A 25,167-nucleotide genomic window follows, 5' to 3' on the forward strand; every position below is an offset into this window, starting at 1 on the left:
TCCATTTCAATAAATTACCCATATCACATTGAATGAGATAGTTATAGTCAAGGAAGGGTAAATAGAAGAAAACAGTCATGCCCAGAAAACAGTGGCCGTTTTTTAAGTCTTTAGTCCAATCAAAGTACGAACGAGCAGAAAAGCCCAAGAGTTCCAAGACTGCAAGAGCCCTGATAAATCCATATACTCAATGGTCACTAAAGGCATGAGGGACAGTGTCCGAGCCAATCAGCTTTCTGCAGAAAAAGTTAATCTTTTCAATGGACTGCTTAAGGAAAATGCAAAATGTTAACAGCATCTCATGTCAGATCTTGGCCTGGCGATGGGCTAGTAATGACTGCGGGGTAGTAAGAAGAGATAGATAATTGGGATTACTTTTACAGTTAAAAGAGAGAGAGAAAGTTCAAGATTCTTATTTTAGCATTTAAAGAATGACAGCAGAGGAGACAAACATTTCCGAATGCGGTGCTTACCGTTAGAAGGAAGATGAATGATTATTTATCTGGAGCTCCGTGGCCTTTTAAATCGCGCAGAGTATTTTTCGGTTACAAAGTCCTCTTGTTTTTAAAATTCCTTGACTGTGCACTGGGAGCTGGAGAGGATTATTTCAACCCAGAGAAGTTTTCAGTTGCTATGGAGAGAGCTGCTCTGGGGGTAACAATGAAGGTGAATAAAAATGAGAACTTTCTGTCTGGCAGATTTTTCAGGAAAGTGAAATAAAAGTGGCTAGCGAACCTGACTTTTAATATCAATATTTACCAATGCTCCTCAAAATCTAAGAAAATCTTAGAATTTCTCACAGTCCCTTGCCTCTCTCAGGGACAGATCTAGGTCAACCGACTTCACCTCGCTGAATGTAAAGGCTTTAGTGTTAGGTCAAGATTTCTTTATTCTTTCCAGTTGATTCCCCAACTGTTGTAGCCACACTCAAGAGGTGAAGATTTGTGGAAAAGGTAAGCTCTTTATAAAGCCTTAATTTTATAAGGTGCAGAGGTTTAAAAGATTTAAGGCATTTGAAAATCTGTAAAAAGAGGTCTTCAAACAAGGAGAAAAGCACGTGTGGGAGGCGTCGAGTTCTCAGCTGGGCAGTAGCAGATGGAAGCAGGAACACACGGGAGCACGTACACTCTGGCCCCTGCGTCTGCGGGGGAAGAGGTCGCAGGAGGCTCTCGGCAAATTATGAGCCAACCAACGACTGGAAGAACCAAGTGGTAAATTGTGCAAGAGGTAAGAGGAGTTCAGACCCACGATTTCAGAGTGGACAGAGCGCGTGTAAATGGCACGGGGTACATGATGCTCAAGGATGTAGGGGAGGGTCCGGGTTCTGGGTTCAGCTCCGAGGAAGGTGGGGGGGGTGAGGGTGGGGGTGGAGGCAGTGGGGTGAGGGAGGCCCGAGGCAGGGGAAATGCAAAGAGGAAGCAATCAGGAGAATTAGTCTCCTCCTGCGTCACTCGCTGGATGTGAAACCTGGCAGCCAGAGGGGGTGACAGTCCCCAGGGAGGGCCGTGACCCTCGGGGAAGCTGGAGGCAAAGGCTCCCAGAGGCCGCAGCTCGGGTTCAGCCCTGCGGAGCTCTCGGGTGAGCCGAGCCGGGGTCCGCGTGCAGCCGGCAGGGGAGCGGGGAGGGGGGCCGGCAGGGGGGCCGGCAGGGGGGCCGGGAGCTGGCGGGGAGCACGCCCGGGAGATGTGCTTGCACTTGGCGGACGTGGAGTGCAGGCCTGGCGGCCCTGACCGCGCGTGCCATCTACGGCTTCTGCTCCCAGATCTGCGACCCCGCGACCGCTGGCGCTGTCTGGCAAACGTGGAAGGGCTTCGCGGTCCGGCTCGGCAACGGGGCCAGCGTCCGGGCGATGCCGCGGGTCCGCCGCAGCGTGCAGGCCACATGCAACCCGCAGGTCGGTTTCACGGCCTCCCAGATGCTCAAGGTGTCAGGCAGCGCCGAAGGAGGGGTGGGGGGAGGGGACAAGCGAGGGGGAGAAGAGGGGAAACGGAGGGGGAGGAGGGGAGGGGAGGGGAGGGGGAGGACGACTACGACGGCGACCTGGAGCCCAACGAGGTGCGGCGGGAGCAGCAGAGCAGAGAGGACTGACGTGACCCTTGACGGCCCTTGTGCCCCCCCATCCTCCAATACAGCCTGTATTTGTATGTCAAAAAAAAAAAGGTTCCTGGGGGGGCGCCTCGGCCTGATGTGGCTCAGGGGCCGGTTGGGAGGTGACTGAAGCCCAGTCCCACGGCCACAGAGCGCACGACCCGGCGCCCCGACAGGTGACAGGCGACAGGCGCAGCCTTGGGCCTGCGCTAGGCCTCGCTGGGGACCGCGGCCCTGGCTCCCCGGCCTGCCCCGCCAGCAGCTGCTGCAGCTGTCGCCTCACTGACCTGCGGGCAGGCCGAGCCCCGCCTGCTCCGGGTCGGGTACTGGCCGCGGCTCCCACAGCCCACGACCCCGCCCCCCCAGAAGGGCCTCGGGCCGCCACCTGGCCCCCGGCTTGCTGCAGCCCCAGCCAGCCACCAGCCGCGCTCCTGTCCGCGTCCCGGCCCCACGGCCAAGGCGGCGCAGCCAGAGGCGGGAGGGAGGCTCCAAGTCAGGCCCAGCCTGCGGGGCTCTGCACGACCCGGTCGCCTCCTCCACCCGACTCGGGGCTGCAGCTTGAAGGCCGGGGGCGGGGCGCAGGCCGCCTGCTTGCCCAGCAAGCCCGGGCCGGCCTTTCTTTCTTTCTTTCTTTTAATTTTATCTATTTTTTCATGAGAGAGAGAGAGAGAGAGAGGCAGAGACACAGGCAGAGAGAGAAGCAGGCTCCGTGCCGGGAGCCCGACGCGGGACTCGATCCCAGGTCCCCAGGGTCACGCCCTGGGCCGGCCGCCCCGGCCTTCCCTAACCGGAGCAACCTGCAGGGTAATGAGTTCCAGACGCTAGCTAGCCGGCGGCATCAAGAGGAGCTAATCTAGTCCTGATTGATGGTTAGGAGGCCGGCAGCCCCGTCTGGGACCACGCTCATCTGATGCAGTCGCGTCTAGACGGACAGACAGCGCTGCCGCGGGAGGGAAAGTGGGAGAGAAGCTGGGGACTGACCGGTCTTTCCTTCAGGTCGGATTCTTTGCCTTTTGGTACCGCCTTCACTTCAAACTTCTTTAGATTTTTTTTTTTTTAAAGATTTCATTTATTTATTCATGAGAGACACAGAAGGAGAGAGGCAGAGACACAGGCAGAGGGAGAAGCAGGCTCCATGCAGGGAGCCCGATGTGGGACTCGATCCCGGGACTCCAGGATCAGGCGCTGGGCCAAAGGCAGAAGCTCAACAGCTGAGCCACCAGGGCGTCCCCTTCTTTATAATGTATTTACATGTGTACCCTGCCTTGAGCTAGAAAGACTTTAAAGGGGCCCGGCAGGAACCGTAAAATAAATGGGACCAACTAAAGAGACTGAAACCAGGATAAAGCCATCTTGTGGGGATAGTTCAGGGCTGCCCTGTACAGTGTTGCAGGTTGGGCATTGTACAACTGTAGGGATCATCATTCACTTGCCTCTTCATCACAGATGTATATATTTATTGGAACAATTTTCCAGCAAACTTCATGAGGAAAGGAGGCTTTGAGCTGCCAGAGGGCTGCATGTGTGCCTCTTCCAGCATCCAGCCTAGCCCGGTTGGGCCAGCTCTGGCTGTAATAGGAGGTCCTCCTGTTCCAAGCTATGCCTGGGCCCAGTCTGGGCCCCATTTCTCCCCATGTGCCCCTTTACATGGTCTTCTTCCCCCTTTTCCAAGACACTACCCTAAATAATAATAATAATAATAATAATAATAATAATAATAATATTTATTACCACTTTTTGAGTGTCTTTTATGCCTAGGCACTGTGCTAAGCAGCTTCATGTATATTTTCTGGTGTTATAGCAATTGAACCTAATGAACTTCTCACTGTACATTTCAGAACTAGCCAGTGTCACACAGCTGGTAGTTGTCACCAGAAATCAGGCCCGTCCACATCGAAGTTTTGGTACTTCTACTCCAGGCATCCGTGGGTTGCAATGAGCTCCCTGGTTTTTATTTGTAAATGCAAGCTTCTTTTACAGCACAGTGTGGGATGGGCGGGATATGTGAAGGAAGCAGATGAGAGCCCATCATCGAGGAAATCATCTGCTACATTCTGATTTTCCAATTCTTCCCCAAAACCTTGCAGCTCAAAAGTTCTCAGAGGAAAAAAGAAAATGTAAGCGGAAGACCAAACTTTACAACAAACAGAACCTTAGGCTTTATTACTTTTATGTGATACTTAACAGGACTACCTACCAGGCATTTGAAACAAATTCTCCTTGTTCTCTAAGTGATTTCTCAGAGGAAAAACAGAATATCCCTCTGGGAAGGCAGCCCTATGGGGCAGGGACTGTCTAATACGGCTTCTGATTCTCTGACACGGCCAATTTCACTGTGTTGACAACAATTAGAATATGTCAGTTGGTTTGAATTTAGACCTTTAGGCCATCTTTGACTTGGAAGCCGACTTAAATAAAACATACGCTTCATTATGTGCAACTTCAAACAATATTTTTCTTCTCTTTATAAAAGCCATAGATTATCACTAGTAAAAACAAAAAACAAACCTAGAGAAAATACATGATGTATTAAAAAAAAAAAAAAAAGATGGTAGTCTCTGTATTCTCTTACCTTTTAGATCACCTAAAAGGTAGTTATCTCTTTTTATGATTTTAACCTAATTTGGATGTTATATATCCCTGATTCTAAAGCTCATCCTTTTTACTCATTATTTTGTGCCAGTCTTGTTGGAAATGGATCTCTCTGATTAGTCGTTTCAAACATTCACCATCCCATTGGCTTTGATACCTCATTTATAGATTGCTTTCCATGCCATTAGTTTTCACCCTTTTTATTTCTTCCCTCCCTTTTTCCTGTCTTTCCATGGTTCCTTTTGTGGGAACAAAGCTTTGAGTGGCAGACTTTGCTAAACATCCACCCCATGTCCATCCTTCCTTCTTCCATTTGTTCAAGGCAACAAAGTGCCCAACTGAAACTCCTCACTTCTCCAGACTCATTAAAAGTGAGGGGGGTGCTGCAGGTCTAAGGTGAATCTGAGTGGAAGTCTGCTGGGGATGTTGACGGGAGCGTCCTGTCTGGAATGCAGGTGGCCCCAGCAACCCAAGGAATGGGAGGCCAAGGGCCTCCCCACTCAAGTTGGAAGAACAGAAAGACAGAAGAAGGGGCTTAAACACTAGTTACAAAAAAAAAAAAAAAAAAAAAAAACACTAGTTACCATCCAAGCCACCGTGGGAGCCCTGGCTGCCTGTCCCTGGAGGTTTGGGCTCCTACCTCTGTGAGGTCCGTGCCTCCAAGTCTTCTGTTCATTTGTGCCACATGCATATGCTGGTACCCCTTGAGACAAAAATGATATGTGTTGTCATCTTTTTCTGTTTCTGGAAATGACATTTTCAGACAGGGAAAAGCTACTAGAAATGGAGAGTGGGTATGTGAAGAGGCCTGCTGACCACTTAATTTCACAACTAGCTTCTGACTCACTCTGGGTGAATCATTGTGTAAATAGGTGTATTAGTCATCTATTTCTGCATAACAGATTAACACAAATTTAGGCTCCCAACAGGACACATTTATTATCTCACAATTTCTGTGGGTCAGGCATGGCTGAGACATGTATTCTGTGTTTTGGAACTTCATCAGGCTGCAGCCTAGGTCTTGGGCAGGGTTGGGGTTTCTCTGAAAGACTCTGTTGGTGGAAGGATGCCCTTCAAACTCATGCGACTGTTGGTGACCTTATAAATTCTTGTTTCACTGGTCAGAAGGGAATCACATGTCCCATCCACACTTGGGGGGGAGAAGGGCACCATAAAGAGGTGGGGATCACTGGGAAGCATTAAGTGTTAACAGGAGAAGCATAGGGAAATCAATTCACATTGACAATTCACATTGGAAAAAGCTGTATTTTTCATCCATACTCTTTCCGGGGGAATTGGAGACAGTGGAACTTCTTACAACATCTTTCTTGATCCTCCAGCCACACCCCAACTTCACTTGTTTCCCAGCCCTCCTGGGGTTAGCCACAAATATTACAAAGGACATATTCAACATTTAATATTTGTTCAGAATCTTCAGCACCAGTCTAAAACACTGGAAATTCTTTCCTTTTTAATTTAATGTCTTATTTGCTTATTCCTAAAACGAAGAACTAATCCTTTGTAAATTGAGATGAAAGAATATTAAGGTACATAACCCTCAAACATGTTTTTTTTTCTGCAAACCAAAACCATTGCAATTTGTAGAATATTTTTAGAAAAATAGAATCCTGAGTTAGCATTTTAGCCTGCTTTTACGATTAGGGTGTTGGTGTCAACTGATGGGTATTTCAGAATTATGTGCTGAAATTTCTCTTTTAAATATCCTTTATGCTAATGAGAATTTCAAAAATTTGTTAGACTCTAATATTGCCAAAGAGAAGGATTCAACACTATTTATATTGATTCAACTAATGGCATTCACAAGAATTCTACAAAATAAACTGTTCAGTACTTATTATTTGGTGGATTTTATTCTAAGTATGGAAAGAGATCTTTCCAATATTTATCCAGTTATTAGGCACATTGTATAATAAGAGAAGTTATTTTTACACATTTGTACATAATGTTATGTGGATCATAATTATGTCAAATATATTCATGGCAAGAATATCACTATAATTAAGTAGTAATAGTTCCTTACTGGTTGTAGGAATATAGGTGATTTTTCCTTCTTTTTAAAATATTTTCCACATTTTTATAGTAAATATGCATAATTTTGTACAACAGGGAAAAATCATTTTTAAAAGAGGGCCCTTTGAAATACTTTTTAAAACTGCCAGCCAGGATGGTTTTGGAGTTCTTTAAAGGAGGCTGTGGTGATAATACGAATCAGACAGACCTGGGGGAAAGAATACTGGCCCCACGTAGGATATTTTATGGGGCCCTCTGAGCCTTCTTCTCATTTTCAAGATGGGGGTATCACCTGCCTTTATGGCGTTTTGGCAGCTGGCACAGCTATGAGTACAATAAATGGACTGTCATCACTGCAATTATTACACAAGCTCTACAGTATGATTCCATGAAAAGTCCTCTCCAGCTTCTTTCTTTGGCTCCTTCTCCAGGCCACTTGCAGCCACTTCTCTTACCCTGAGCATCTCTAGGGTCTAGTATTTGCGCTCTTTTCTCAGGATAAAATGGCCCTTTCTCCCCTGGCCTGCCAAACCTATACTTTGTTTTGTTTGTTTGCCTTTCCCTCAGGCCCAGCTCAAATACCACTTTCTTTTAAAAGCCTTCCATGGTTCCCCCTGCCGTAGTAGAATCTTCATCACCTGTGCCTTGTGATACCTTGTTTTTATCCTACTTGTCCCATGATGTGGAGGCATATATGTTTATCTTATCTCTGTGCAAAACCCTTGAGGCAAAGAGGTGCTAAAATCCCAACTTCTGGTTCAAAATAGGGCAGGAAATACAGAGGGTTGTTTGGGAGAAATGATCCCAGAATAGCTCATGTTAGAAAGTGGAAGTTGTCTCTACCATATACTGAAAAAATGGTTCCCTTAATGGTAAATGCTCCAGAAATAATTTCCAGAAAATCTTGAATTCAACACACAATAATTCAGTTCAGCCAGCAACTGTTTAGAACCTGCTTTGTGCAAGCTCCTGTTACAGCTTGTGTGAAATACAATGACCTACATATACTCTCAGATCTCCTGGGCCCTCATCCTGGTGGGAGACCTCAGCCCACCCCCAAACAACAATGCTACATAGTGGTTCAGGGTGTGTCCTGTGTTCTGTGTGTGGGTGAAGGGACCGCTCAGCTCTGATTAGTGGGAGAGGGTAGTACTTCATTCTTAGTGGACTATATCCAATGAGAAAAATAACTCCGTCCAGGGATTTCCTTTTTAATTCAACTTTGGAGAGCTGAAAGGAAAATAAAAAGATTGTCTCAACAGGGCGTTTGTAAAGACTGGGAGCTAAGAAATGGGGCGGGCTCCCCCCGAAGCTTCCACCTTGCTCACTCTGTGCCTTTTTGCTTCTGTACTGTCTCCCCACACACTCTTCCCTGCCCACACCCCCAGCCCTTCAGTCATCAATTTCTCTGAACTCTGACTCATTCCATTCTTTTCAACTTTCTCAAGCCTTCTCTGACCTCAATATGTACCCTCATGAGCTCCTCAAAGTTTCTTCCATTATACTTTCTTTATTTTTTTTCCATTATACTTTCTTTTTTTTTTTTTTTAAAGATTTTATTTATTTATTCATGATAGTCACAGAGAGAGAGAGAGAGAGGCAGAGACACAGGCAGAGGGAGAAGCGGGCTCCATGCACCGGGAGCCCGACGTGGGATTCGATCCCGGGTCTCCAGGATCGCGCCCTGGGCCAAAGGCAGGCGCCAAACCGCTGCGCCACCCAGGGATCCCTCCATTATACTTTCTTTAATAACAATTAAAAGTTCTTTATGAAATCATTTGTTTAAAATATGTCTTTCCTATAGCCGCCTAAGGTCTGCGGGAAGAAGGACTATGTCTTCTTGTCACTGCTATATCTTGGTTTTCACACACAGTGCCTTGCATAGAGTGGATGCTGAATAAATATCTGATGAATGAATAAATGCATAATTGAATGAATGAGCCAGAGGAGGAAAAATTGATTAGAACTGTGTGATCCCTGTAAGGATAAAAGAGAATGGATGTGACCAGCAGACCTGCTGCTGGGGAAGAAGAGGACTATAGAAGACTAGGACTATATAGACTAGAGACTATAGTATAGAAGTAGGAAGCTCAGCCACCGACAAAAGAAAAAGTTATGGTCAAGAGGATAAGGTGCTGAAAGAAGAAAATGGTATCATGGGGAGCCATGCTCTGATCTCTTGTTCTTTTTTTTTTTTTTTTAAGATTTTATTTATTTATTCGTGAGAGACAGAGAGAGAGAGGCAGAGACACAGGCAGAGGGAGAAGCAGGCTCCATGCAGGAAGCCTGACATAGGGACTCAATCCGGGGACTCCAGGATCACGACCTGAGCCAAAGGTAGATGCTTAACTGCTGAGCCACCCAGGCGTCCCATGATCTCTTGTTCTATTTACAATCCTCCTCTTCTAAAGACGAAATGAAGAAAAAGAAAAAACCTCCTAATGTCTGGGCCTCACTTGCTGAACTGAGCACCTTTGTTCAAATAATTGCCATGTCTCAGATTCCTACTGTGAAAGGTACGTTGCAAACACCTAGATCAGAGCTTCCTTGAAGTCTTGAAGGCATTTCCGTATTTCTCCTTATGAGAAGCTTTGTTGGGGCCCCATAAGTGCTGGTAAAGAGTCCTGGCTTTATGAGAGTGAAAGTCTTAATCTGGTATCATTCACATAGTCCATGATGGGAATGGTGCCAACCCAATTGTATTAGTCAATTTCTCCAGAGAAACAGAACTGGTAGGAGATATATAGATAAAGTTTAGACAAATGATAGATAGACATTGATTGATTGACTGATTGATTCATTGATTATAAGAACTTGGCTCATGTGACTATGGGACCAAGAAGTCCCAAGACATCTAGTCCAAAGGCCTTAGAACCAGAAGAACTGATGGTATAAGTTCTAGTCCAAGTCCAAAGGTAGCAGAAGATCAATGTCCCAGCTCAGAGATCCTCAAACAGAAGGAGTGAATTATTCCCCCTTCACCTTTTTCTGTTCAGGCCCTCAACTGGCTAGGTGTGGCCCACCCACATTATGATACCATCTGCTTTACTCAGGCTACTAATTCAAATGCTAGTTTCATCCTGAAACATCATCCCAGACACTTCTAGAAATTATGTGAAATCAATTACCTGGGCAACCCTGTCAGGTTGACATATAATATTAATTATTGTATCAATATAATATTATTGAAACCCAGCTTCCTGTTATGTTAGAACTTCTGGAAACTCAGTATCTCTTTGAAACTACATAGCATACCCCATCTGAACTTCCTTTTTAGACTTCAGAGTTTAAGAAAGTGTAAAAAGATTAAGGCTAATCTAGGGGAATACCGGAGGCATAGGGTGCTTTGGGATGGTATCAGACATCATAGATGGGATGCCTTCAAGTAGAACTTAAACTGGTTCTTATCAACCAGTTCCTAAGAGGGTGCTGTTCTTATTTTTAAATGCCATTTGAAGAGAACAACAGATCTGGAAAATTGCACTCAGCATATCCTGTCCTCCCAACATACATTTAATTCACAAAATTGAAGTTTGATCCAATCTATTCATGATGGTCAGGAATCAGCCAGAAGAGTATATAACAAGCAGCCCCAGGATTTAAGAGAAAGGTTTCAGGCAGATGTAAATTTAAATCCTGGGCTCTGTCATTCACAAGACTTATAACCTTGGTCAGTTTACTGGATCTTTGTAAGCTTCCATGTCCTTATCTCTGAAATGCAGATGATGATTTAGTACCTATTTTATGTGTGGATTAAAAGAGAGAGACCATGTAAAAGTACAGCACCTGGCACTGATAATGTCAAATGAATATTACTGTTGTTATTATTATTATTAAAATCAGGATTTTGTTAGATTTCTTTCTTCCTTCAGTTGACCCAGCTTCCCATAGATCATCTGTGACTGCCCAAGTCTGGATCTGTCTCCAGCTCTGCTCCATCAATACCTTTTCTGAGGCTATGAATATATAACGAGACTTCTGGTTAAAGGTGGTGTGTGTTTATCTCAGAGCTCTCCTCCAAATTCCATTTTGATGACAATAGAGGATTTTTTTTTAATAAAAGAAGCATAACTCATCAAATAAAGAGAACAGAGAAAAGACAGCAGTGTGAAAAAAAGAAGGCAAGGAAATCTTAGAAGGATGAAAGTGGATGAGTGGAGACTCCTATATATATATATACACATATGTGTGTGTATATATAATACTGTTAAAAGTTTCTTGTATATTCTTCCAGAGAAATGTTGTGCATATATAAATATGCATGCATATGCGTGTGTACACTTATTTGCGTGGGTATATATAGCTGATCGCTAGAAGAATATACAAGAAATGTCCAACTGTGGTTGCCAGTGGCTGAGGAATGGGAGTTACAGGGGTGGGTGGTATGGGGGTTCATCATACTCTTGAATCTTTTTGTGTACCCTATATATGCATTATCTATTCACAATGATGATGATAAATGAAACAAAGATAGTGAAATACCTGATTTGTTATTCTCAGTGCCAATATTGGCAACTGAAATCCTTGATATCACACCCCACCCCAATGTCCCCAGGAAAGAGTCATATCCTGGAGAAAGAGGAGTGGGTGGTGCTGGGAAGCCTGCTGGCCTTGCACCCCCACCACTATGACCCCCTGCTCTGGGTTGCTGTCTCTGGTGAATACTGCTCTACTGCTGGCGCCTTTGGGTTGTGCCTTCCCTTTGGTTTTTACCCAGGCGCAACCCTGTGGCCAGCTCCATTCCAGCCAGACCTAGTCCACCTCGGTGACCTGTGCTCCCTCTTGCGTGGAAATGGAGTTCAGACAGAGAAAAGTCCTTCTTTTCCTTACTTCCTTGCCTTTTTTCTTTCAAAGTCAGTTTACTCACTCAAGAGCTAGCCTGTCTAGGCTCCATTTTTGGTTCAGCCACTTACTAGCTGTGTGACCTTCAATGACTTTCCTAAACTTTCTATCAGTTTTCTCAGTGATGAGAGGGTAAGAGTAGAAACTTGCCTTCACAGAACTGTTGTAAGGGTTCTCCTAAGTTAAATTAAATAATAATACAATGAATGACTTGTACATGGCACATAGGGAATGCTCAAAGAGCATTAGATGTTCTTTGCATATTTACATAGTATCATACTCAGATATTTACTGAGCATGCCTATGTCACCGTATGCTGGTGAGACAATGACAAGTGGAACAGGATCACTTCCCATAATCACAGTTTGTCAGAGAACAGCCTGGCAAACAGTCCAACAGCATGCAGCAGGATAAGTCCTATGATAGTTACAGCATGTTCTGTGGGAATCCCTTACCCTGTGTGGGAGCCATGGGAGGCAACAAAAGGCAAGATGACTTGAACACTGTAGTAAAAGTGTCTGCGCAAAGTCAAGTGAAGTCTGCGCAAAGTCAAGTGAAGCAGAGAGGTTGGAAATATCCTTGAACAAAATGATTATCAGTGAGCATAAATTACCTTCTAGCTTCAGTTCTCAAGGTTTCCTCTGGTGACATATAAATAAGACTTTTGAAGTGACCCCATGGAGAGTCACAGCTTACTCTGGCTCATTAGCAGATAGAAGCCTTCCCTCACTTCGTTGGTCTAATGGCTTAGCCTGTGCAGGCTTCTCTGAGAGGAAGGTTAGGAAGTGTTGAGAAAGGCAAGGGCAACTCTACCTCTTGCAACAAAAGTTAGATCCTGAATGGCACTGGGGTTCTCATTTCTGTCATCTAAGCAGAAATCTGGTACAATCAGGCAGCATGCTCTCAACTCTCTTGGGTATGAAAACTTTCATTCTCTTGGGTATGAAAACTTTCATAACACAGATTTAATATTTTCCTTGCATTTTTTTTCATCAAATGTGTCCTGCTTGCTGAAGTCAAAAGAGAGTAATAGTTAGGTACATAGATTTGGGACATAACCTAGATTAATAAAGCCTCACTCTGTACACCAGCCACCTATACTTGTATGGAATATGAAGTCCCAGTTTATCATCTATAAAATAGTATCTAGCTCATGAGTTACTATAAAAAATTAAATGAGATAAACCACATATAGTATCTAGCACAGATTTTTTCACATATCATTTAATATATATTTAAATATCATCTATCTATCATCTATGGTTAAGCCTCCACCCCTGAAATCAGCAGACATCATGGCTTTCTCTCCCAGCCTGACATTGTCCTCTATAGGTGGGGCCAGAGAAAGTGGTCAATGGCTTGGCCTATCTATTCCTTTGCACACTTTGTAAGCCTCTGGACTATCTTGATCTTATGTAAAATGAACAGCACAGATTTGCCCAGAAACGAGCAACACTGATAAATAGAATTTGTTCTCCTAAGACCTTTTAGGATTTAGAGTGAGTGAAAACTTGAGACAAGGCCATGCGCACATATCTTCCCCAGAGAAGACGAACCTGAGTGGAGGACATGATTTGTGACTGTTAAGTTTTCTTGATTTTGAAGGTGTCAAAAATTTCTACAAGAAAAGGAGAGCCAAGACATTGCTAAAGTCCAATTTATCCAATCCTAGTCTCCCCCAGGGTGGAGATCATTGAGAAATCAATAGCATTCACTATACCCTGACTCAAGTAGTACTCAAAAATAGTAAAAGTAGGGGTACCTGAGGGGCTCAGTCTTGGTTTCAGCTCAGGTCATGATCTCATGGTTTGTGAGATTGAGCCCCAGGATGGGCTCTGTGCTCAGCAGGGAGTCTGCTTGAAGATTCTCTCCCTCTGCCCATCTTCCCACTCATGCAATCTCTCTCTCAAATAAATAAGTAAATCTTAAAAAAATAAAATTAAAAATCTTTAAAATTTAAAAAATAGAAAAAGTAAAAACATAAGTAAATCTTTAAAAAAATAATATCAAAAATCTTTAAAATTTAAAAAATAGAAAAAGTAAAAATAATGTAACCACTTCACATCTTTTAGTCGCTACTATAAAAAAAAATGGGTAAGTAATAGAAAACAGTGTTGGCAAGGATATGAAGAAATTGGACCCCTTATATAAAATGCCATAGTCACTGTGGGAAACAGTATGGCGGTTCCTCAGCAAATTAAAAATAGAATTACCATATGATCCAGCAACTCCACTTCCAGGCATTACCCAAAAGGGTTAAAAGCAGGATCTTGGAAGGATATTTATACACCCATGCTAATAGTAGTATTATTTATAATCACCAAGAGTAGAAGCAAATAAATGTCCAAAGACCAATGAATGGATAAACAAAATGTTCTATACATACAGTGGAATATTATTCAGCCTTTAAAAGGAGAATAATTCTGGGGCGCCTGAGTGGCTCAAACAGTTAAGCATCTGTCTTTGGCTATGTCAGGATCTCAGGGTCCTGGAGTCCCTCATCAGGCTCTACACTCAGCATATAGTCTGCTTCTCCTTCTCCCTCTGCTCCTCCCTCCCACTCATGTTCTCTCTCCCAAATAAATAAATAAAATCCTAAAAAAAAAAAAAAAAAAAGGGAAAGGAATTCTGATGTATTCTACAGGATGGATGAACCTTGAGAACATTACACTAAGTGAAATAAGGCAGTCCTGGGATCCCTGGGTGGCGCAGTGGTTTGGCGCCTGCCTTTGGCCCAGGGCGCGATCCTGGAGACCCGGGATCGAATCCCACGTCGGGCTCCCAGTGCATGGAGTCTGCTTCTCCCTCTGCCTATGTCTCTGCCTCTCTCTCTCTCTCTCTCTCTGTGTGACTATCATAAATAAATAAAAAATTTTAAAAAAAGGCAGTCCCAAAAGGACCAATGTGCATGATTTCACTTATATCTCTAAGGAGCTACTTAGAGAAGTCAAATTCATAGAGGCAGAAAGTAGTATGGTAGTTTCCAGAAGGTGGGGGTTAGGGGAATGGAAAGTTATTTAATGGGTATAGAGTCTTAGTTTTGCAAAATGAAAGAGTTTTGGAGACTGGTTGCACAACAATGTAAATATATCTACTATTAAACTATACACATAAAAAATTATTATTTTATAGTTTGAATTCTTTCATTGACTCACTGGAGTTAACATCATGAGCCAAGGACTGTTGAAGGCATCAGAAATTCACTGATGAACCAAACTAGACATTGGTTCCATTACGTTGGGATTGGTAGGGAGGAAATAAATAAAGGAAACATTAAGGGATTATGAGTGTTATGGAAACAAGCAGGAGGCTGAGTTTAAGATCAATGGAATTGGAGGTTATCCTAATGAAATTGACCTGAGGGATCTATTGTGCCTAGCTCTTGGAGCTGGGAAGAAAGCACATTCCACGTGGAGGGTTCAACACGTGCCAGTGCCATTCAGAAGCTTTGTGACAATAAGCGTGTATTACCCAGAGACCATGTGCCATCTTGGGTTTGTTGTTAGCATCCTCAGCATTTTTATAAGCTCTGTCAAAACAAAACTGAGAGTGGCCTCAACTCTAGATTTTTTTATTACCAGTAATCTGCATAATGACTCAATCTCCTTCTTGAAAGTTGTCAGGTTTCATAATGTGCATGTGATATTGGGTGTAGCCTTGAGCTCCACAGTCAGTATGGATGGTACCTTCATTTCTGACTCAACTCTTCATGTCCTGGTGGTGATCATTGCTGTCTTAGACATGACTCCTTAGGGGTGATGGTATTCATCATCCCCGTGATGGTAGTTTTGGCCTCAACACTCAACCAAATGGATGTAGCTCTGCTTTCTGCCTTAACTACAGAATGGCTTACCAGAATCTCTGGGTTGACATCCTTTGCAGATTTGTCAAATATTTGGGGAAGTCGTAATGTTATGACTGGTGTGTTCAGAAGAACAGAGTGTGTATATTTGACCATTTACCCATGGCTAGGTCCCAGAAACAACTTTAGAGTTTGTAGCTTACACTGTCATTTTTCTACTTCGGTTCTTTATAGCATTTTATTCCTGGGCACTATCGGAGCCAATGGAAAGTGAAGTACCATTGAATGAAGAAAACAAAGTGAGAGCTAAAAAACCCCTCATGATTATGGGTGTTGATGTCTACCCAGGTGTGGTACCTGTTATGGTCAATAAAGTACCACATTGCCCATTGTGTTAGTCTTTTTTGGGTGCCACAGGGTTGGTGGCAGCTACCAAAGTAGCTTAGGTTGGCCGATCCCAGGAATGCTTGGAAGGGGAGTGACTGTGTTCTTTCCAACAAGAACTCACTCTAATTCTCTTTAGGCTTTTAAAAAAATCTTTTATTGTCTCAGTCTGTGTGATATGTGTTGGCAGAAACACATATAGCTAAATCATTAGCTTAGCTAAATCATTCTTCTTCTTATGAGAGAGAGAGAGAGAGAGAGAGAAAGAGAGAGAGAGAGTATTTTGTAAATGGTTCTTGATATCCTGAGGCTTGGCACTGTAGAAAATGCTTGGTTGAAGACAGTCCAAAAGAACACAGTGGCTTGGATACTCTAAAGATCAACTGCAGGAAAGGTTACCTGATACTGCCTGGCCTCCCCAAACTTGTTCTCCTTGTTCCTCTTTGCCCTCTTGGAAAGCCCAGAGTACTGTGCTTTTGCTGCTTGTCAAGGGAGAAATCTGGCTTTTAAACAAGAGTAGGGAGGAAGCAAAACAAGCGCAATGACTATACACATCTTGAGGGGGAGCTCAGAGGGAAGCTGTGGCTTCTGAAGCTCCAGTTGGCTAAGGCTCTTCAGAGATTTTGCCAGATTCTCTGTTGTTTGGCAGTGGAATCTCTGTCAGCTGCTCAAACAAAGGCCCCAAACTGGATCTGCTTCCTCCTTCATGTTCTGTAAGCCTGAGGGGTCTTCACTGGGTGAGACGTGGCCCTGAGGATGAGGAAGCAGGAGTCCCCCTACCTGCATTCTGGTAAAAATACACCATAGGAGCTTGAGACCAGTACAGGTGATTCCAGCAGAACTGCAGTCCAGGTGGGGAGGCAGCCCACAACAGAGTCAGGGGCCAATGGGGTCCATAGGATATGGAAACAGACTCTTCTTACATAATCCATAGCTAGTTACAGACTATTGACATGTGGAAGCAAAGGCCCAGGGAGAAGTCTGGGCGCATCCAGAGAAAATCGGGACTTTTTATTGAGACCCTTAATAAAAGGGTCATCCCTTAACCCAGTATTTCCTCAAGGGAGTCAAATCCTGCCTGATAAACTGACTGTCATGTTTAGAGATGCGGGTACATAGAGATTATCAATCTCACATCCTTCCTTCTTCTCTGTTAGAAACTTCAGATCTCCTCCTTTGTTCCCACAGTTCAAAAGTGAAGACCTGTGGGTTTTGGAATTAACCCGTAGGGTGGCACATGGCAGTCAGCAGAACACAAGAAAATAAGAGTGAATTAGATTGATGGTGGTCATAGCATTAGAAGGTTTCCATGTACTTCCTTTTATAACAAGAGCAAGCTCTGAGCCACAACAACTGACATTTCCATGAGCTGGGAAGCCTCTATGGATGGGATAATTTTCTGTTATCACCCACAGCAAAGAGAAATGATGCTTTTCACAAAGATCTAAGGTTCTGTCCAGGACCACATAATGACTGGCTTTTCCCTTCTCTGAGTTTATATTCTAAGATTGGATGAGAGAGACAAATCATCAATTTGCACATATTCATTAATGGTGATTATAAAGGGACTGTGTAGGCACAGGATAGCATTGGGAGACTGTCTTAGACCATTTGGGCTGCTCTAATAGAATACCATAGACTGGGTGGCCCAGAAACGATGAACATTTATTTCTCACAGTTCTGGAGGCTGAGAAGTCCAAGATCAAGTTGCCAGTAAAATCAGTGTCTGATGAAGACCTGCTTCCTGGTTCATGGACAGTAGTCTTCTTTCTTCATCCTCACATGATGGAAGGGACAGGGAGCTCTCAGGGGTCTCTTTTATAAGGCACTAATTCCATTCACAAGGATTCCAGCTTCATCACCTATTTACCTCCCAAAGACCCCACCTCCTAATACCATCATACTGGTAATTAGGTTCACAACATATGAATGGGGACGGAGGATGCAAACATTGAATAGAAAGCAGAAAGTATAAGGCAGTTTACAAAAAGTAGTACAGAAAGATTTTAGCATCTACAGTTCCTGGTTAATTAACAGGAAGAATGGAAAAACTGAAACTTTGGTGAACTCCCATGCTATCTGGCTATCCTGCTTTTACCTCACAGATTATGGGATTATGTGAGATATCTAACAGTTTGGAGGAAATGCTATCTCAATGCAAAATGATTTCGAAATAGAGCATCTCATCAAAATAGAGCACTCATAAAGCCTGAGGCCATCAGAATCTCCTGGGATGCGTCCTGAAATGCAGATTCCAGGACTCCAACCCAGCTCTACTTAATCAGAATCAGAAGCATGAGCCCAGAGAAATCTGTATTTTGAATAAATTCTCTATGTGGCTCTTATGCCCATCAAAGTTTGAGAACCCCTGCCAAAACCCCAAATCAGGAGCCAGCCCAGTGAGTCTTGAACTTTCCCATCCTTCAAGAAAACAAAAAGTTCACAGAAAAGAAAGTGTGATAGCTTTGTGGAGTTCTCTCACACTCCTGGAGAACTGTGTGTACATGAGCTGTAATCAGACCCATAAGGAGAAAGCTGTGACAGGAAAGGTTTTCACTCAGCCCACAGAGCTAGTTGAATGAGATCAATAACCTTTGCCAAAACCTAATCATGCAGAGCCGCCATGAATAACTTTAATATTTTAAAGCCCCCACAGCACAGCCAGGATCTCCAGCCAACTCAGAGAGCCTTTCCAATGTCAGTGCCACCTTTTGTTTAAAATTGCTGCCTGTCAGGGCGCCCTTCCAAATCAAAAACATCATTTAAAGAATGCTATAGAAATTCTAATACCAGAATATGCATTGCGCCAGTTTGGACAAAATTTCCAGTGGAAGGAATCTCCTAAAACATTTTTATGACAACATCTATTTAAGCTTGACCAAAAACAAGGTTTCAAGGAAATTTTCTTATTTGATATTTGGATACAATATAAATTCCCTAAGAAAAACTAGATGTATGAAAAGGCAAATTATAATATTACTATTTTTGGTGATACCTTCTTTTTAGTTAAAAAAAAAAGTTATATTAAAAGCAGCCATTCTACATCATGAAATTCGCCAACTGCCCTCTGCTAATTTTGAGAAATATTATCGTATTCATGTTCTCAAGAATTTTGACCTATTAGGGAACCCTGAAGAATAATTAACACTTACAAAACTGTCCTATTCAACATTATTTCTTCATTATCTAGTTCATAAATTCACCCGGCAAGCTTTTGTTGGTTTGCCTTGTTCTGTTCTGCTGGTCAGGCTGCCAATGGCTGAGTCTCACTCCCAGATTCTTGTTTCACGGGTCTGAGGTGAGGCCCAGGCGACTACAATGTGCAGCCAGGGTTGAGATGTCCATTTACAGCCAATGCAATAGGTTTTCCTCAAGATATTATCAGAGAAGAAATTTTCACTGATATAGGTGCCTTACATTCATAATTCAAGAGTTTCTAAATTAAAAGGATTTTCAGCCTCTAATTCTGTTATGCAAACAAGCCAACTGTTCTATGCATCCCATAGTTATGTGATCTAAGTCTCCAGGAGTCGCTGAGCCTAATTCTTTCGGAGTCTACTAGGGTAACTCCAACGTCTGAGTATAAAGAGTGTTATTTCTGAAGACCTCTCTAAGTTGGGCCAGGTTACGTATGCAGCTTTGATTGTGCGTGTTAAGGCACCGAACTATTGAAACATGTTGTCTCCTTGGTTAGGTCTACTGGGCGGAGCCTGATACATCAAGATGCTCCCAATGCAGATGAAGGGGAGGACTCAACAGAAGATGGCTTGCTGTCAGTATTTGAGGCTGTGACTCCCAAAATTCTTGTCCCCACCACCTCAATCCCACTTTACTCCCAATGTACAACCAGTGGTTTCTCATCTCATCTCTGCTCAAGATTTGCCCTGCCTGGCATCTGTCCCTACCCTCCCCCTCACCACTGAAATACTCTTTTCTCTCATCTGATCGAACTGTGTTCAGGTCTCTCCAGTGGCACTTCTCTCAGAAACAACCTCTGACATTCAGAGTGATTCTCTAGTAAAACTTTCAAATGAAGCATAAACTGGGGGGCCCCTCACTTGCATGTGTCCCTTCTAAGCCAGTGGATAGGGTCCTAGCAGTGTTTTCACATGGTTGGGTTTGTCAAATAAGATGTTCAGAAGTAAGATATTGTTTCAGACTCTCTACTTCAACTACCCTTGGATTAAACTTCCTCTTGTATCAGGTAGCATGGGAGTGACCATGAGCACTTTTGGGAATCAGGGGAAAGCGACATCGAGTTTGGAACACATTTGGTTGGTTTAATGGAATAATATATTTATGTGGTTGTCAGTACAGGAATAGTGTATCAATCAGAATTTGGGCATAGAAAGAGAACCAGTAGGAAATATTAACATAATGGAGAGAGAGAGAGAGAGAGAGAGAATAGGCAAATGTCTATAGAGAAAGGGAAAGTCAGGAGCAAGTTGGAACTCCATGAGCCAAAACTTTCTGAAAAGCAGGAATTTGCCCCCAACCCCCACCCTTGGGAAAGCCTAAGCCCAGTTTTGAGACCATTCAACTGATTAAGTTAGGCCTGCACAGGATAATAGCCCCAACTTAATGTCACCTGATTAGGGACTTTAATTACTTTTGCAGAATCCCTTCACAGAGCAGCTGTGAGTACAGTAGTTCAGCCTTGTGAGACTGCATGTCCAACAACCACCTCTCAATTGGTTTCTGGGAATGTACCTACCATCCACTGTATCCAATCGTCCAGACCCAATTGGAAGGCTGACAACCAGAATTAATTTATTCAGCAGTATGAGCATATCCTTAACGTACCCAGGACCACAGTAAGTGGACTTAGAGAAGAAACAACATTAAACATTTGAAACCAGACACTAGTCTGCGGAAATTCCTTCGATTACGACAGGGTAAAAAATTTGAGTAGAAATTTCAGTTGCCATCAGAGCCAAATCAAAATGGAGGGTTGAAGTAATAATGCAGCATATACAATATAAAAGCACTATGTGGCTTTTCTTTTTCTCTTTTTTTGCTGGGAATGTGGTCAGAGTTTTATTAAATACATTACTTCACCTGTAACTTGGAAAAACATTTTTGTAACACCTCAAAAAAAAATGAGAAATTCTTCTATAGGTGCTGGTAGACTGCACATTGGGATGTGTAGAAAATATACCTTATTTTGTCATTTTTAAATTTATTTGTTAAAGGGGTGCCTGGGTGGCTCAGTCAGTCAAACATCTGCCTTCGGCTCAGGTCTTGATCCCAGGGTCCTGGAATCGAGCCCCACACTGGGTTCTCTACTCCACAGGGAGTCTGTTTCTCCCTCTGCCCCTCCCCATACTTGTGCTTTTTCATGTTTTCTTGCACTCTCAATCTCTCTCCCTCAAATAAATAACTAAAATCTTTTTTAAAAATAATAAATAAATAAAAATAAATAAATAAATAAATAAATAAATAAATAAATAAATAAAATTTGTTAAAGAATTAGAGTAAAATACAAGCCAAATGAATGGGAATATAAAACTGTAGAGGCCGAGAAAATTAAGGCCATTCCACCTCAAGTTCAGCGTTAGCACAAGTTCAGCCATCTCAGGCCCCTGTGAATTAGAGCTGAACTTTACCTTACTTCATTTAAGGCCCATATTAGAATGAGAACAGAGCTGAAGCCAGTGGCAGGAGCCCCATATCAGAATGAGAACAGAGCTTAATGCCCTTGAAAGCCCCGTATCAGAATGTAAACAGAACTTGAGAAATTCCTCCACCCTTTCTGAAGGTCCCCTAGACCAGCCCATTTTTATAAGCTAAGCTGGAACCCACCTTGGGGTCCAAGTCCCTGCTCCTCTGTGTCGGGTATACTTGGACCCAAGCTCGAGCTTGTTAATAAACCCTCATGTACTTGCATCTGTGTCGGTTCCTTGGTGGTTTCTCGGATTCGCAATCTTGGCCACAACAGAAACAAAGCAAAAATAAGCCAACAGAAAATTGGAAATTTTGAAAGTTGCAAAATGAAACCAACAGTATTATCTGACATCAAGATGGAAATAGGAACAAGAAAATCTTTAGATCATTCCCAAAGCAATAATTTATTAACAGGAAGGGATTGATTTCAAGTTGAAGTAATGAAAAGACTCTCAGGTTATATGGTAATTTAGTTAATGATGAAAATGAAGAGAACTGAATCATATGAACATATTAGAAAAAGATTTGAATTGTTAGCTGATTTGACACAAAATACCAACCTCACCAAACACATCATATGACATTATAAAAATGTCAACAAACTGATTAGTGATTATTACAGATTCAAACTTGTTTATGATTACTCATTATACTTTCATGCACACACATGTGAACTCAAAATAAATGCCCTAATGTATTAGTGCTTGTAGATGAATGAAATTCAAGAGTTTTTTCATATTTTCTCATAATTCTAAAATGTATACATTATCAATAACATGTTATATAGTTAGAACTATAAACTATCAAAGAATTTTTTAAAAATTCTATCATGCTGAAGACTGCATTATCTTTCTATTCTCTCCATAAAAAAATATTGCAAAAACCATTGCCATAAAGGGGGGAGATGGTTAATTTATGTGTCCACTTGTTTGGCCATGGTGCCCAGATAGTTGCTCAAGCATATTCTGGACGTTTCTATGAAGGAGTTATTTTGGATGAGATTAACATTTGAGTCAGTGGACTTTGAGCAAAGCAGATTACCCTCCTTCATGTGGGTGAGGCTTGTCTAATCTGTTGAAGGCCTTTGTATAGAACAAAGCCTGACCTTCCTTGAGTGAGTCTGCCAGCGGACTGCCTCTGGACTCAAACTGCACCTGGGTCTTCAGCCTGTCCACCTAGCCTGTACATTTCGGACTTACCAGACTTCCACAATTGCATGGGCCTTTTCTTTAAGATATCTCTTTCTTGGGTTGCCTGGGTGGCTTCAGCCTTCATGCCTTCAGCTCAGGGCATGATCCTGGGGTCCTGGATTGAGTCCCACATCGGGCTCCCTGCAGGGAGCTTACTTCTCCTTCTGCCTGTGTTTCTGTCCCCCTTCCCTCTGTGTCTCTCATGAATAAAAAAAATAAAATCTTTAAGACAAAATAAATAAAATACAATATATCTTTCTCCATTTAGATAACTAAGTAGATAAAAAGATAAATAGATGGCAGGTAGACAGACAGCCACATCCTTTGGTTCAGTTTCTCTGGGAAACCCTGACAAATACAAGGGACAATCAAAAAGAAGTGCTGAATTGTGTCCCCCCACTCCCCCCAAATTGAAATATTGGTGCCCTAACCCCTAGTACCTCAGAATGTGACTGTATTGGAAGACAAGATCCTGAGGGAGGGTACCAAGTTAAAAAACAAGGTCTTTGACGTATGACCTAGTCCAATCTGACTGGTATCTTTATAAGAGGAGGTAGGACAGGGACGTCTGAGTGACTTGGTAGTTGAGCATCTCTGCCTTAGGCTCAGGTCATGATGTCCTGGGATCGAATCCTGCACTGGGGTCCCTACAAGGACCCTGCTTCTCCCTCTGCCCATGTCTCTGCCTCTCTCTCTGTGTCTCTCATGAATAAAAAATAAATAAAAATCTTTAAAAATAAAAGAAGAGGTAGTACACACGTGGAGACACCAGGAACCTCTGCACACAGAGCGAAGACATAGGAAGGGGTAGCAAGTAGGCAGTGATCTGCAACCCAGAGAGACAGCATCAGAGGAAGCCACCCTTTGCCAGCACCATGATCTTGGTCTTCCTGCCTCCAGAACTATAAACTGTCAGAAAGCTGAAAGACAATAAACTTCCATGGTTTAAGGCATGGGTCCATGGTATTTTGTGATAGTAGATGCTAGAAAACCAATACAAAGTATATCGGGTAGCTAATAATTAAAAAACAAGCATAATTATCTTGAATTTATGATATTTGCTGTACATGCCAACTTTAAAAAATTGTAATTTCTCACATTTCTTTTTTCACTTTGAATACATTTTCACTTTTCGTACCTGTTTTTTTGTATTATCTTTCTTCAAGAGCCCCACCCTCCAAAGTGAATGCTGCAGACCTGCAAAACCCAGTTCTTGCACTGCTGAAACTGTGTCTGCATCTGTCACTGCTCCATTAATATCTAGACATATTTCAAATTATAATTATGTGAAGTGATGGATATGTTATCTAACCTTAGTCATTACTTTGCAATATACAGATATATCAAATCATTATGTCGCACATCTTAAATTTACACAATGTTATATGTCAACTATATGTCAATAAAGCTGAAATTTTTTTAAGATTTTATTTCTTTGAGAGACAGAGGGAATATGAGCAGTGGGAGAGGCAGAGGCAGAAGCAGACTCCAAACTGAGTGGTGAGCCCGATGCAGGGTTCGATCCCAGGACCGCAGGATCATGACCTGAGCCAAAGGCAGATGCTTAATCATGAATCACCAAGGTATCCCAAGCTAAAAAAATATCGAAGCCTATTTCTACCAGTGTAACCACCCACTGTTATAAAATGATCTGTGTCTAGACCTCCACTAGGCTGTGCACTTTTTATGGACAAGCACTGCTTCTTACCCATATTTGAATCTCCAGGGGGTCACTCAATGCCTGGCACATGTAACTGATGCTCTAGAAACATCTGAAGGATGAAGGAGCAAATATATAACTTGGCACACTAGCAAATACTGAAAAGTAAATTAAGAGTCTGCAAGTCTCTGCAAATATCAATTTTAGCTTTAGAGTTCAAGTTCCAAGCTATTCACATTGTCTGTACTCAACGGGGGGGGGGGGGGGGATATCCTTAAGAATCTTCCAGCTGCTGGATTCTGATCCAAACTTGAAGCAAGTGCAAAGCCACCGAGTAGAGTACTTACACATTTAATCCACCAGATAGAATTTTCTGGTTAAGAAACAAAACTCAATTTCAACAACCCAAACCAAAACTGTTCTCCCCCAACCACAAAATATCCTTGATATTTTAGGAGTATATTTGGATACCTGTGTAGGTATAAATGATTTAACTATTTGATTATATATTTGAGTGGACAATGTGAATGTAAAATATAATGCTCAGCACTCTACCAAATATGGACTGCTTCTTGAAAAGGTAAGACATTTAAATCTGAGATACATGTTTGAAGTCCAAAGTATCTTCTGTGAAGATATGGCTCTGAGTTATAATGAAAGTGACTTCTGTAAAGAATTTTTAAATCATGTTCTCTTATGTATTTCTCCTTATTTTATATTTCCAATTTACTCTTGTATTTTGAGGTAAAAAAATATATATTAGGAAAGGAATATATATAGAGAGAATATATATTATACATATGTCATATATTATACTATATATAGTATAACATATATAATATGTATAATATATATTAGTATATGTAGTATATTATATAATAAATACATGTTATATATAACACATAGTACAGTAT

General features: G+C 42.5%; 1 protein-coding gene across 3 annotated transcripts in view; it reads right to left on the reverse strand.

Moving 5' to 3' along the window:
* SLC39A12 (solute carrier family 39 member 12) overlaps positions 1-618 on the reverse strand; it is a 73,417-nt gene extending 72,799 nt beyond the window's left edge. For all 3 annotated transcript variants that reach the window (XM_077897039.1, XM_077897038.1, XM_077897037.1), the window contains exon 1: positions 474-618. The gene's annotated coding sequence lies outside the window, so the exon portion shown is untranslated. The remainder of the gene's footprint in view (positions 1-473) is intronic.
* Positions 619-25,167: the final 24,549 nt, after the last annotated feature.

Source organism: Canis aureus, chromosome 5, assembly GCF_053574225.1.
Source record: "Canis aureus isolate CA01 chromosome 5, VMU_Caureus_v.1.0, whole genome shotgun sequence".
NCBI classification, from domain to species: domain Eukaryota; kingdom Metazoa; phylum Chordata; class Mammalia; order Carnivora; family Canidae; genus Canis; species Canis aureus.